Below are 11409 nucleotides of genomic sequence, written 5' to 3'. Positions count from 1 at the left end.
TTTAAGGTATAAAACACATGAGATGAAGGTGAAGATCCTCACAGCAGTTTGCAGTTTATTTAGTCATTTCTTACAGCCAGAATGGGTCGGTTCTCAGTGGGGTTTGTGAAAAACTCAGTCATTTTGTCAATTTGTTTAAAGGTGCAAAGGCTGTGTAAACAAATGGAAGTTTCAAGGATCTGCTGCATGTTTGTGATGGTGTGTGTGGTGGGGGTTTGCACCAGGAAAGCGCATTTTTCTCAGTTAGTTCCCTCAGCTCTGTGGCTACATTTTGTTTTTTGATGACTCATCGTCACTTTGGCTTCACTTATGTGGGAGGAGATGCACAGTCGGGGATGTGTCAGTAACAGTCAAGCAGTGAATGCCTGCCGATTCAGGCCGACATTGGCCAATTTGGCACACACAGATTTAACAGATGCATGCCTAAAAAAAGTAAATCCACAGTTATAATGTACTGTAACTGTAGTGTGCAATATTGTTATTGTACATAGAATTGTCAGTTTGCAGCATGACAGAGAGGCTGTTAGGCCTCTAATAAAAATATTAGGCAGCGGTTTATGGATACCCCCTGCTATGGCAAAAAACGGTGTTCATAACTTGCTGCTTGTTTGTAATATCACTGAGCTGTTTCAAACACTGCAGTCACTCCTAGTGGCTCCAAATGTGGTGTTTCTTCAAAAAATATTTCAATACAAGCTGCTCTCACAAGTTTATTTACTGTAAGGTGGTGTGATTCTGCTCATCCCACAAAGAACATCAGTTTGCTCACAAGTAAAGATGAGCTACTCGAGACCGTCACCTCTGTCACCATGTGGTCAGTGTGTCTTGGAACAGAGAGCTCATCGTTTCTAAAGGGAAATGAGATATGTTGTATGATTGGCTATAATTAAGACCGAGCCTCCCTGCTGACAGCTTTGTTCCGTTGTCCCACCATGTCTGCACCTGCCTTAAACCTGCACCCTAAGTATACAAATATACTGTATTATTGAGACAATCTTGTCTTTGTGGGTGGCTGAGTCTTAAAAACAGTCACTAAACACAATAAGAAAACAAAAGCGCATTCCTTTACATCTAAGGATTTGTATATACCAAAAATGTGTGTGCAGCCATATTGTGTATCTGCTTTTCTAATGTGTATGCTCCAGTGTGAGACTTTTGACTTTCATCCATATCATCAACATTGCATCAGCATATCAGTGGCGTGTTTTTGACACTCATCGCAGAGTAGCTTTTCTCAATCCTCCGTCTTGAGGAACACAAAACTGTTGCAATGGACCCTGCATGCCTCAAAAATCTTGGAATTTTGGTAAATATTTTGTAGCTACAAAGATTTAGGTTTTCAGATGTTTGTTGAAGTCTGATAAAACACCTGAACAGTGGGAGAATGCGGGGAGAACTGTGAATGGAGACTGGTGGTAAATTTTGGGTTGGATAAGGTCTGAGCATCTTCAGCTCTTGACTCTTCATTCACTTAATCAAATAATGACAAAATTGTAATAAATTTGAATAGGCATTTGGCTGTATGTGATCTTAGACGGTCTGTCTGTGGGATGAAAAAATGTCTGGAGAATAAATTCAGAAGCAAAGCCAGCAATATTGAGTTCTGGGACAAGCACGGAAGAGCAAATATACAGTAGGGTATTTAACACAACAGCAGCACCTACTTTAATGTAGAGGGGAAATGGATGGAGAATGACAAGTAACATGAAATGGGAAAGATCAAAGTAAGATCTAAAGAGATCAGAGGTGGAGAAGTGTAAATGTGTAAAACAAATGAATTATTCAATGATGAACCACTACAATGTGAGCTAAATATTAGGGGGTATGGTTGGAGTAAGAGGGTAAAGTTAATACTGTAGGCATTAGCTAAAGTTATACTGTAGAAGAAGGAATTAAATGGAAAGTCAAAGCAATTTAAAGAGGACAGAGCTTGATGGAATTTCTGAATCTTAAAGGCAAAAAATAGAGACAATAAACACAAGAAAAAAAAATCTGAGTGAGCGTGCTCCTTGTAATGGATGGAAATAAAGTGGAGCATGTTCACATCTGCTTTAGAGAGAAAGAGGAAGGCGAATAGTTGGAGGTGAAAAAAGAAGATGAGAGAGCAAAATGACAACTTCTTCAAGGGAGCAGTGTGTGGGTGACTCATCTTCATCCAACATGATTTCACTCTTTATTAGAGACGGATACGCAGTCAAAGCACACATTGCTGAAACAGACACGGTGTCAGACTGCATTGCTTTTAAAAGGCTGTGAAGTGAGAGAAAATAGTGTTAATGGCTCCAAAATGCTTTTAACACTCCTACCCACACAAGTCAGACTCCGGCGTTCTCCATTTTGCTTTCACTGGTATAGTAATGACGCCCCTGTTTGCCCCTGTTCAGTTGACGCAAAATGGTTGGGGGGGGGGGGGATGATACGACAACAAAGTGAAGGTGTGGCATATATGTAAATGCAGACAATATGTTGGACCTCTCCAAATAGAGAGCAGAATGTGTAATCTATGAAATTTATATCTTCAGATGTCAATAGTGTGATTCCCTCCTTAAATGCATATGGCTGGAGAATAAATTCAGGAGCAAAGCCAACAATATTGCAGCTGGAATTTGTGTTTAAGGAGGTTGTAGGGGGAGTCTTGTAGGCATGATGTGGTGAGTTGATGTGAGTGGCTTCATAGCCCCTGAGTTTCCATTTTATTTTGGTCAGCAATGCTGCTAACGTAGCCTTCTCTACCATAGCACCAATTCCACCACCAGTGTGTCAGCACTGATAGATTAAAAACATAACATCCCGTGCTAACGAAAATGCATAGTGTATGATTATGGTGTGTTAAGTGTGGCCAAAATTTGAGAGTGAATAGCAGTGAATGCTCATGCTAACAAACTTAAGAGTCTTTTTCACGTAGGCGCCCATGTCCCGATTGGTCAACGTAGTGTCTTTGCCTGATGATGTCACAATCTGGTGTGGTGAGGATAGCATAGAAGGTCACACACAGCTTCAATTAGAAGTTAGAGGCTCATGCACAGTTATAAGGTCTGAAGAGCCTCATGTGAAATTATACAGGAGAGAAGTTAGTCAGTTGAGTTTGTTGCAAAACCTTTTACAGTTTCCTGCATATTGTTGTCTTTTACTGCATATGATAATTCATACTCAAAGTAAAACTGAAGTGACATTCATTACAAGATCATTAGTTAAAACCTTTCAAAATGCTCATGCATTGTTTTGCATTCTGTGACTTTCAGTCGAATAAGTCTTTTTCCAGTCATATTTTGTCATTGAAGATTTCTTAATAATAGTGTCATCTCATCTCATTCTCATGAACCCAACATCATGTATCGTCACATCCCTACCGCAGAAACATGCAGAGACTACAGCCTTAAAAAAGTTTTGTGGAATTTCTTTGAGAAAATAAATGAAAATGAGGTGCAGTGCAAACTCTGCCAGGGTAAGTTAGCGTAGGTGAGACATCCAGCAGAAAGTGGGGTGCGGCCCACAGATCAACGGTCAGTGTTTTTGGGTGTCAGATAGCACCCAAAAAGGAAGTTTGATGATGGACATGCAGAGCAGACAAGGGCTATCATCAGAGAGATGGTGGCAAAAGACATGCTACCCATTAGCTTCGTCGAGGTAGAGGGTTTCTGACGTTCAGCCAGAGCATACGGTCCCATCAGGGAAAACGGTCATGGCGTGACTTGATAAATTGTGATGATAATGCATGTGAGCTGTGCAGTTGTTTGACAAGTATTGAAAACGTGTCTCTGACCACGGATGCATGGACAGAGCTTACAGCTGAATGTATGTGACAGTCACCTGCCATTATATAAAACAACTGGAAAACACAGAGCGCTGTTCTTCAGACTAAAGCAATGCCGGAGTGGCACACTGCTTTTCACTGCTGTGGCACACTGGTGACTTACAGGTAAAGGCACAGCATGCGCTTGTGACAGCACTAGAAGTATGGTGGTATATTTTGTGTGTGTGTGTTTGTGTGTGGCAGTAGCGGAGGTGGGCTCTTTGAATAATTATTGAATAGTTCTCAGTAAATATTGAATAGCATTTTGGCTTGAAATGCCCACCCCTAGTTTATATTTAATCTAGTGAGTACTTGTAAGGCAGTCTATATGATTGACTTCCAACACATTTCTCATTTGTTGTGTAAGTTTTAATAAGTTGTCTAAAAGCAATATAATGAATGTGTATCCCTGAGTCAGGATTTTGCACAGGTATGAACAATGGTCTGGAAGTTTCCACCAACATCATCAAAACAGGTCAGACACTCATTGTAAGTTAAGTAGCTGAGGGGCAACAGGGTAGACAGTCTGGCCTTTATTTAGTGACACTGTGTGTGTGTGTGTGTTTGCGTGTGTGTTTCTGTCCATGATTGCACATATCCACCTACAGTGCAGTCTCTATTGTGAGGGTATGTAATTGTGTATTTTATGGTTGTTATGAGTTATAGCAGTCAGACTGAGATGTCAGAGAGCAGACTTCCTTTCATACTGCAAAAAACCAGCCTGTGGGTGTCTGTGCAGAGACAAACACACACACACACACACACACACACACACACACACACACACACAAGATCAACAGAATGTATTTTGCTACTGTGCGATCCACACCGCTGGTAATCACTCAAAAGATACATGTTCAGGTACACTCAATAAAAATAGCTGTGATTACTGATGTGTTTTCAAATCAATCTAGGAAATTATCTTCAAGTGATGATTACATAACAAAGTAATTAAGCTTTTACTGATTCATTTTTAATGTTAAATGGCTTTTCTGTCAAGTGTTTGCTTCCAGAGTGAATTAATAACTTCACTTTCTCTCCGTCACTCCATTTCTCTCCTTGACTTCAAATAGCATTTTCGCAAAGTTTGCCAGTCTTTCAGTGTATAGGTTTATTCCAGCAAAAATGATAGCCAATTGCTTTTTTATATTTTATTTCCAGTCTAGTATTGAAACCATGTTTATCATGATGAACAAATGGTGCACACATTGACTAAGAGCATATGGTGATATCTCTGTCCTCTGCTGACTTTTACATACATTTAATGGATTTGGCCCATACCAGCACAAAGTGGTTGTGTATTGGAGACCTTGTCAAAAATTTGATACTGATGGTGAAGTATAATCTAATCGGTTTGTTTTGCACAGGAGCATGTTGCTCAGTACTGGTTGTTTACTCACTAGGTGAAGACCAATTTGTTTGGCCTTGAGGATTTTTCTGATTTTCTGGAGGAAGGGTGTGTTTGGACGAGTGGTTGTACAGGCCACATCTTAACTGTTTTTGTATATTTTATTGGGATTGGATGTGCAAATGAAGTGGTAAACTACACTGTTAGTTGTGTGTGTATATATAATGACCTACTGTATGATGAGTTTGTGTGGCCAGTGTTAAAAATCAACCTTATAAAAACAGAATGTGTACACACACACACACTAGCTTATTACAAAAGCTAATTAATCTGAAAATAGAAGACATCTTTTGGCCTATACAGAAGAAGTAAAGTACTGAATTAACAGAGTGGAGAAATGTTGAATTATCCTGCATAGATCATATTCATATTTTGTTACTGCAAATGCCCTGTCAGTAAATAGGAAAGCATCTGTGACATTTTTCCTTTGAAAAAGCATATTTCTCTCATTATTGAGCCTTACAGGTTGGCATCTGTTTAAATACCAGCAGCCAGGGACAAAGTGCCTCTGTGTGTATGTGCACTTGTGCAAAGACCTGCAGGTTTAGTTCAACAGGCCAATGTCAGACACTTGGGTTAATTTGCACAAACGGTAAACTCTCCTTGAAGATGAAATCGAGCATGCTCTCAAAGACAAACTGGCTTTGTTTTCTGGCACAATTAAATCTTGAGTGTCTTATGATTTCCAGATGTGTGGAATCATAGATCTTGCTCAGCTGTTGGAGCTAGGACCCTTCTGTTCTGCTGGATATCGGTGTGCCCGCTGCTGTAGTGGGGGCACATTTATAAACTTTCTATGTTAATGAACTGATGAGGTGCAGTATTTCTCATTTTTAGCTTGTCTGCACTTTGATCTGATAGGAAATATTGTAACTGTCAGTTGCTACTTGAAAAGTTCCTATCATGTTAACTAATCTCCACTAAGTAAATACACAGTCTGTTCCAGAGAAGCCTCTGACGGCATCTACAGTATATTCCATTTTTTTATGTTGTTTTTGGATTCACTGTGTTCCCTCCATCTATCTTAAGAGATGGGCTGGCTGAGTGTATCATCTTCAGTTTGATATGATTTGTAGAGAGAAGTAGGAAAAGAGACGTGTGATAAGTGTGTATAATAAATGTGGATGTATGTGTAAATTATTTGATTTTATTTTGGCAAATGTTCATTCTTTGTTTTATTTGTTAATTTACTGGTGTTTGTTTGCTGGTCGGCATCACTCGGAAAGTAATGAATGGATTTGGAGAGGTAGGGTATGATCATCCAGATGGTGCAATTTTCCACCACTGTGAGTGCTGGAAAAGCTGTTGACTGTATGTGAGCCTCTTTGTGGCGAAGTGTGTGTTGAAGCTAGTGATTGTAGCAGGAAGTACACTAGAAAATGAACTCATAATGGACTTAGTTGCATGATAGGTACAAATAAGAATTCATGAGCTGATGACACAAGCATGCAGGGTGATGTAAACAAGACAGGCCAAGACAACAGCCATTGCCACTTTCAGTGTATGTAGTCTCTGTCACTGCTGACCTGTTTCATCTTGGGGAGAGAGTTTGACCACCAGTTGCCACTTTCAGATACAAACCATTTCTTTGGGGTTGTTTTGTGGGATGTTAGGAAACAGGATAAATTGAGATGGATAGGTCTAGCAAAGCTGTTTGTGCATTTTTAACAAGACCATTATTGGTCATTGTTAGATGACAGTTGTTTGTTCTGCAGGTGTTTCCCCTGCCCTACAGTAACTACATTTATTCAGATGGGAAAAATCTTAAACTGTAGTTACTGTTCATGAATAGCTACTCCTGAACTCAGACACGATCAGACACAAACACTGGCTTGCTGTTATATTTACTGCCTTGATGCAGCTGCTGTAGGTGGATTTGTGGTGTCATGGTTCAAGCTTATTTTGGTTCTATATGAAAAAGATTTTACAAATACAGACAGCATTGAAGACTGACCAGGCATTCACAATGATATGAAAATGCCTCAAAAAAGGGTTGAAGAAATGAATAAGCAAAGCAGAAAACAATTCATAGTCATATCTCAGTTTTTGTTGTTTTGGCACAGAGCGTTACATACATTACAGGGCGGGCTGGGGATTTCTGCTTTGTACTACAGTACAGTGTACAATGGTGAGAGGGAGTGGAAGAAGAAGAAACAAATATAAAGACAGAGATGTACTGTCTCTTTATTATTTCGCTGTATGTGTCACTTGATGCTGCATGTTTTAATGTGATTACAGGTAAACTTTATTTTTTACAAGTATGATTTAAGAAAAACCTGCCTTGGCTTTTGCAGTTATGTTGATGTAGGTGAGTGTGAAAAATGGTTAAAGGAATGTTAGTTGGTAGATGTGGAATCAGTCCATGTGGAATAAACACACTGTGTTTATGCCAGAGATGCTCCAGTAGTTTCACACAGCAAACCTGGGTAGAATATGACAATTAGGAGGTAAAGCTCTTAATCTCTGATTTAAATGCGGCTCAAATCTGTGATTTCTTTTGTTTAGGCCTGCTAGTTCATCTCAGCAGTTTTCATTTTGCAGAGCTTGGTGTGTTGTATGTGTGTTTGTCTGTATGGCCCTGTGTGAGGTTTGTGTTTATTTAAAAATGTTTTGTTTGTTACAGCTGTATGCGTTTGTGAGTAGGTACTGTAAGAGCTTTAAGTTAATTGAATCTTCTGTAAGAAAGAAGTGCACCATGAGGTTCCTGTGCTTCCACAACTTTCTTTTATAACTAATACGCCCACAGACACACACACGCATGCAGACAAAGCAGTGAATCACTTCCATCAAATTAAAGTGACTCTGGCTCTTCAGGACTGGTGTTATTTGTTTCTTCCTGTACCAACTCTCACTCTTCCTTTCTAGATGTGAGCCCTTTGCCCCGTTCTCTTCCAATATGACTATAAATGCATTTCCCAAACCCGACTTCTCACAAACTAAGAAAAAAACTAATATATACTTCACTTGTATTAGAAGTCTAGTATGAAACTTTCAAAAACCTTAGATGTGGTTCCAGGCATCTCGTGGCCATGCCAGTACAAAAGATGATAAAATATCTCATTGAAGAAAAAGGTTTTTATTACTATAACTTGACATTAGTGTTATGTTATCACCCACTCTTTCTTTATATCTCTATCTATCCTACACTGTCAGAAAATCAACTTACATGAGTTTCACCGATGATTTTGACCACGTTAACATCGATATTTAAATGCAAAAGAGTGACGGAATCATATTTCTGAGCATTTAAAAATCAATAAAAGACAGCGGCATATGATGCAGTATTTATTTAAATTGTGACCTATTTAAATTGACGCTATATAATGTCAGGTCGCCATATGGATTTGTCAGAATAATGAGACTGGCAGCACACTTGTATTTCTCTTAACATTGCTCTTGTAGGCAGTTTTTTCTTCTGAGACATGGTTATAGCCTAGTTTACCAACATGTTTGAGCTTCTCCTGTCAGTTAATCACTGCACATGTTGTTACTGTGTGTTTGATACGTGCCAGCTTGCACTGCTAATGATTCCTTTTATTTATAATTCCTTATAATTCATTTTTGTTAGCTTCCTAGTCCTGTTAAAGTGGTTCCATGTTCCAGAAACAGTGCATTGCACTTTAACGGAGCTGGGTAAACAAATTGGATGGACATAACGTTAGGCTATGCAAAACCAGCCACATCGCCGCCACCGTTAATGTCTTATCTCTTGTAAAAGTAGACCACAGTGCTTGAAAACACTTCTAATAAAGTACAAATCTCACCTCTATATGGCTTGTCCTAGTGGGTTTTGTTGTCCTTTTCTCTTTTTTTCTGCAATTTGCTAGATCCCACCTTGTATTGATCAAATGGATACTTGGCACATCAAAGACGACAAACTACAGGGCTTGGGCTGCCTTCTATTGTAATGCACAATGGCTGAAAGAATAAATTAAAATAAAAACAAAGACTTGACTAGAAGAATCTAAGTCAACTTAGGTCTCTTCAACTATTAGAGGGCAGCCCTACTGCTAATATTGGGAGAATCTTGCAATTTTCCACCCTCAGTAGCAACACACAGCTCACTTCTTCACTTAAAGTTGATCATTTATTTAATGGAACTATTTGGATCTGCAAATGTCATTTTTATTGGACCAATTTTAAATGTGCAAGTGAAGACCCACAAGTATGACTTGTCCTTTTTCTTCCTTATGTCTGCAGATTCTTCACATGCGGTCTTTTTCCATTATTCAGAAGAAATATCTAATATTCATACCTAAATGAAAGCTGTTCTATAATGTAGTTTGGAAAAGGGTTAAGATGGGAGCGAAGAGGATGGGTGGAACTGGAGGTCATGAGGGACAAAGAAATGATGGCGTGTGTGTGAGGGAGACTGTTTATGTTGGTATGTGTTTGAGTGAATTTTGCAAATGACAGAAGACAAAGCAGAAAAGCTGAAGAAAAATCAGCCAGCGGGAAGAAAAACTGAGAAGGGAGGTTGAAGTGTTTACTCACACATTGTTAAACAAACAAGGTGATAAGTTTCAAGCGCACCAGCAAAAAAAAGTAACCATCTCAACAATATTACTGTATGTCAGTGATGGAATTGCATGCAGCAGTAAACTGTCATGGTGAAGCATGATTTTTCTTTGTTAGAAATTGGCCGGAGGAAAAAAGAGACGAGACCATTTTCTTAAAGAAGGGACAGATATTGGCAGCACTCCTCGCTATCATTTCTGTTGCATGTCAACTTAGTATGTTTGATGTAAGGCAACACTGTCTCGCTACATCTCACGTACTGTTCTCACCATCCTTTGCTATACGCCTCAATGACTTCACCAGCTCTCCTCCACCTCCTCATCATCTGTCTGTCGCTTTCTCTATGGCTTTCTGTCTGTCCCTCTAAAACCCCTTTTCTGTCTTTTTTTTTTGGGGTGTGTTTGTATCTACTTCTCTCCATCAGCTCCATTCTTGTCCCCCAGTTCTTCCTGTCCAGCACTGTCTCTCTCTGTCAAGTATAACCTCCTTCTCATTGTGCCTGTTTCTTTTAGTCAATTCATCCAACCCTTTTCATCCCACACATTGTCCAAGTTGATTAACTGTGATGAGCCTCCACCCTGAACTTGATCATGCTTGCTCTTATGCTTTTTCTATTTCCAGTTTTTGATGTATGACTACGTGCTGGTGGTGGCCAAGTTAAACTACAGCTCATGTGAGCACTACATTACATGTTTTTGCATGATAAAATGTTATATTAAAGCTGCAGGGACTGTGGATGCCCTAAAAGGCTATAAAATAAAAATAGATTTGTATTAAGGTCTTTTTTTTTTTTTTTAGTTTTGAGCTAAGCTGTGGTTAAAGGGTCAGTTCACCCAAATTACAAAAAGTTTTTTCCAATTTATATTTGAATATTTTTGTCTACAACATATTGATACAAACACAAGCTGGCACAGCTTGTCGTGTGTTTTGTTTGGGCATCACATGCTGGTAGTTGGCAGACGCACGCTGCAATGTGTTAAAGGATTACAGAGGGTCATAAGAACGAAAACATTCCTTCTACAGAAATATTGAAAGGCTGCTAATGTTCATGAGTCATTAGTCATCAATCCAAGTCTGGAGTCAGTTAGGCGCATGTTGCAAGTTAAGTCTGAAGTCTTTTTACACTGGACTGAAATGAGTCGCCAATTGAGTGCCCATCTCAGGTGAAGTCAAACACATTAGCAAATGGCCAGTTTACACATCCAGCAGTCGCGGAGCAACATTAGCGTTCTTTTGGACACATTTTAGGTACCCTGGTGAGTGTACAAATACCATTCACTCTACTGTTACCGTAGGCCTGTTTTGGTCTCCACCAACTCCCAAGGGAAATACTTGGCAGCTAGCTGCTCCACTGTGTTCACTAGCTAGTTGTTAACTTTGTCCATGATGGTAGCCAGCTCCCCGGTGTGTGTGTGTGTGTGTGTGTGTGTGTGTGTGTGTGTGTGCGCACGTGTAAATGACAGTTGACAGTTTGTCACTATGAAGGAAAGTATCATGAGGCCACCCCTATGACTTATGACACTTCTTACATGACAGTTATAGGGGTGGCTTGACACCACTTTTTCATGTCTGATACCAATACGACAACCTCGAGCATCTGCTGATACCGATCCAATAACTCCCCAAAACAATTAAGCTGTTAACACATTTGTCAGGAGGATGCACTGTGCTTAATCTAGCTAGCTAAAAA

The 11409-nt window shown here is 39.5% G+C and overlaps 1 long non-coding RNA gene across 2 annotated transcripts in view; it reads left to right on the top strand.

The window, feature by feature from the left end:
- The window catches only part of LOC109971617 (uncharacterized), a 47974-nt gene that overhangs the window by 7510 nt on the left and 29055 nt on the right, over nucleotides 1–11409 (top strand). The window contains exon 3 of one of the 2 annotated variants that reach the window (XR_002276577.1): nucleotides 10341–10392. The exons of the other annotated variant lie outside the window; for it this stretch is intronic. This is a non-coding gene — a long non-coding RNA (uncharacterized LOC109971617). The remainder of the gene's footprint in view (nucleotides 1–10340; nucleotides 10393–11409) is intronic. 2 annotated transcript variants of the gene reach the window in all.

Source organism: Monopterus albus, unplaced genomic scaffold (assembly GCF_001952655.1).
Source record: "Monopterus albus unplaced genomic scaffold, M_albus_1.0 scaffold229.1, whole genome shotgun sequence".
NCBI lineage: Eukaryota > Metazoa > Chordata > Actinopteri > Synbranchiformes > Synbranchidae > Monopterus > Monopterus albus.
Note: the sequence above shows the minus strand (reverse complement) of the source record. Positions and strands in the feature narration are given on the sequence as shown.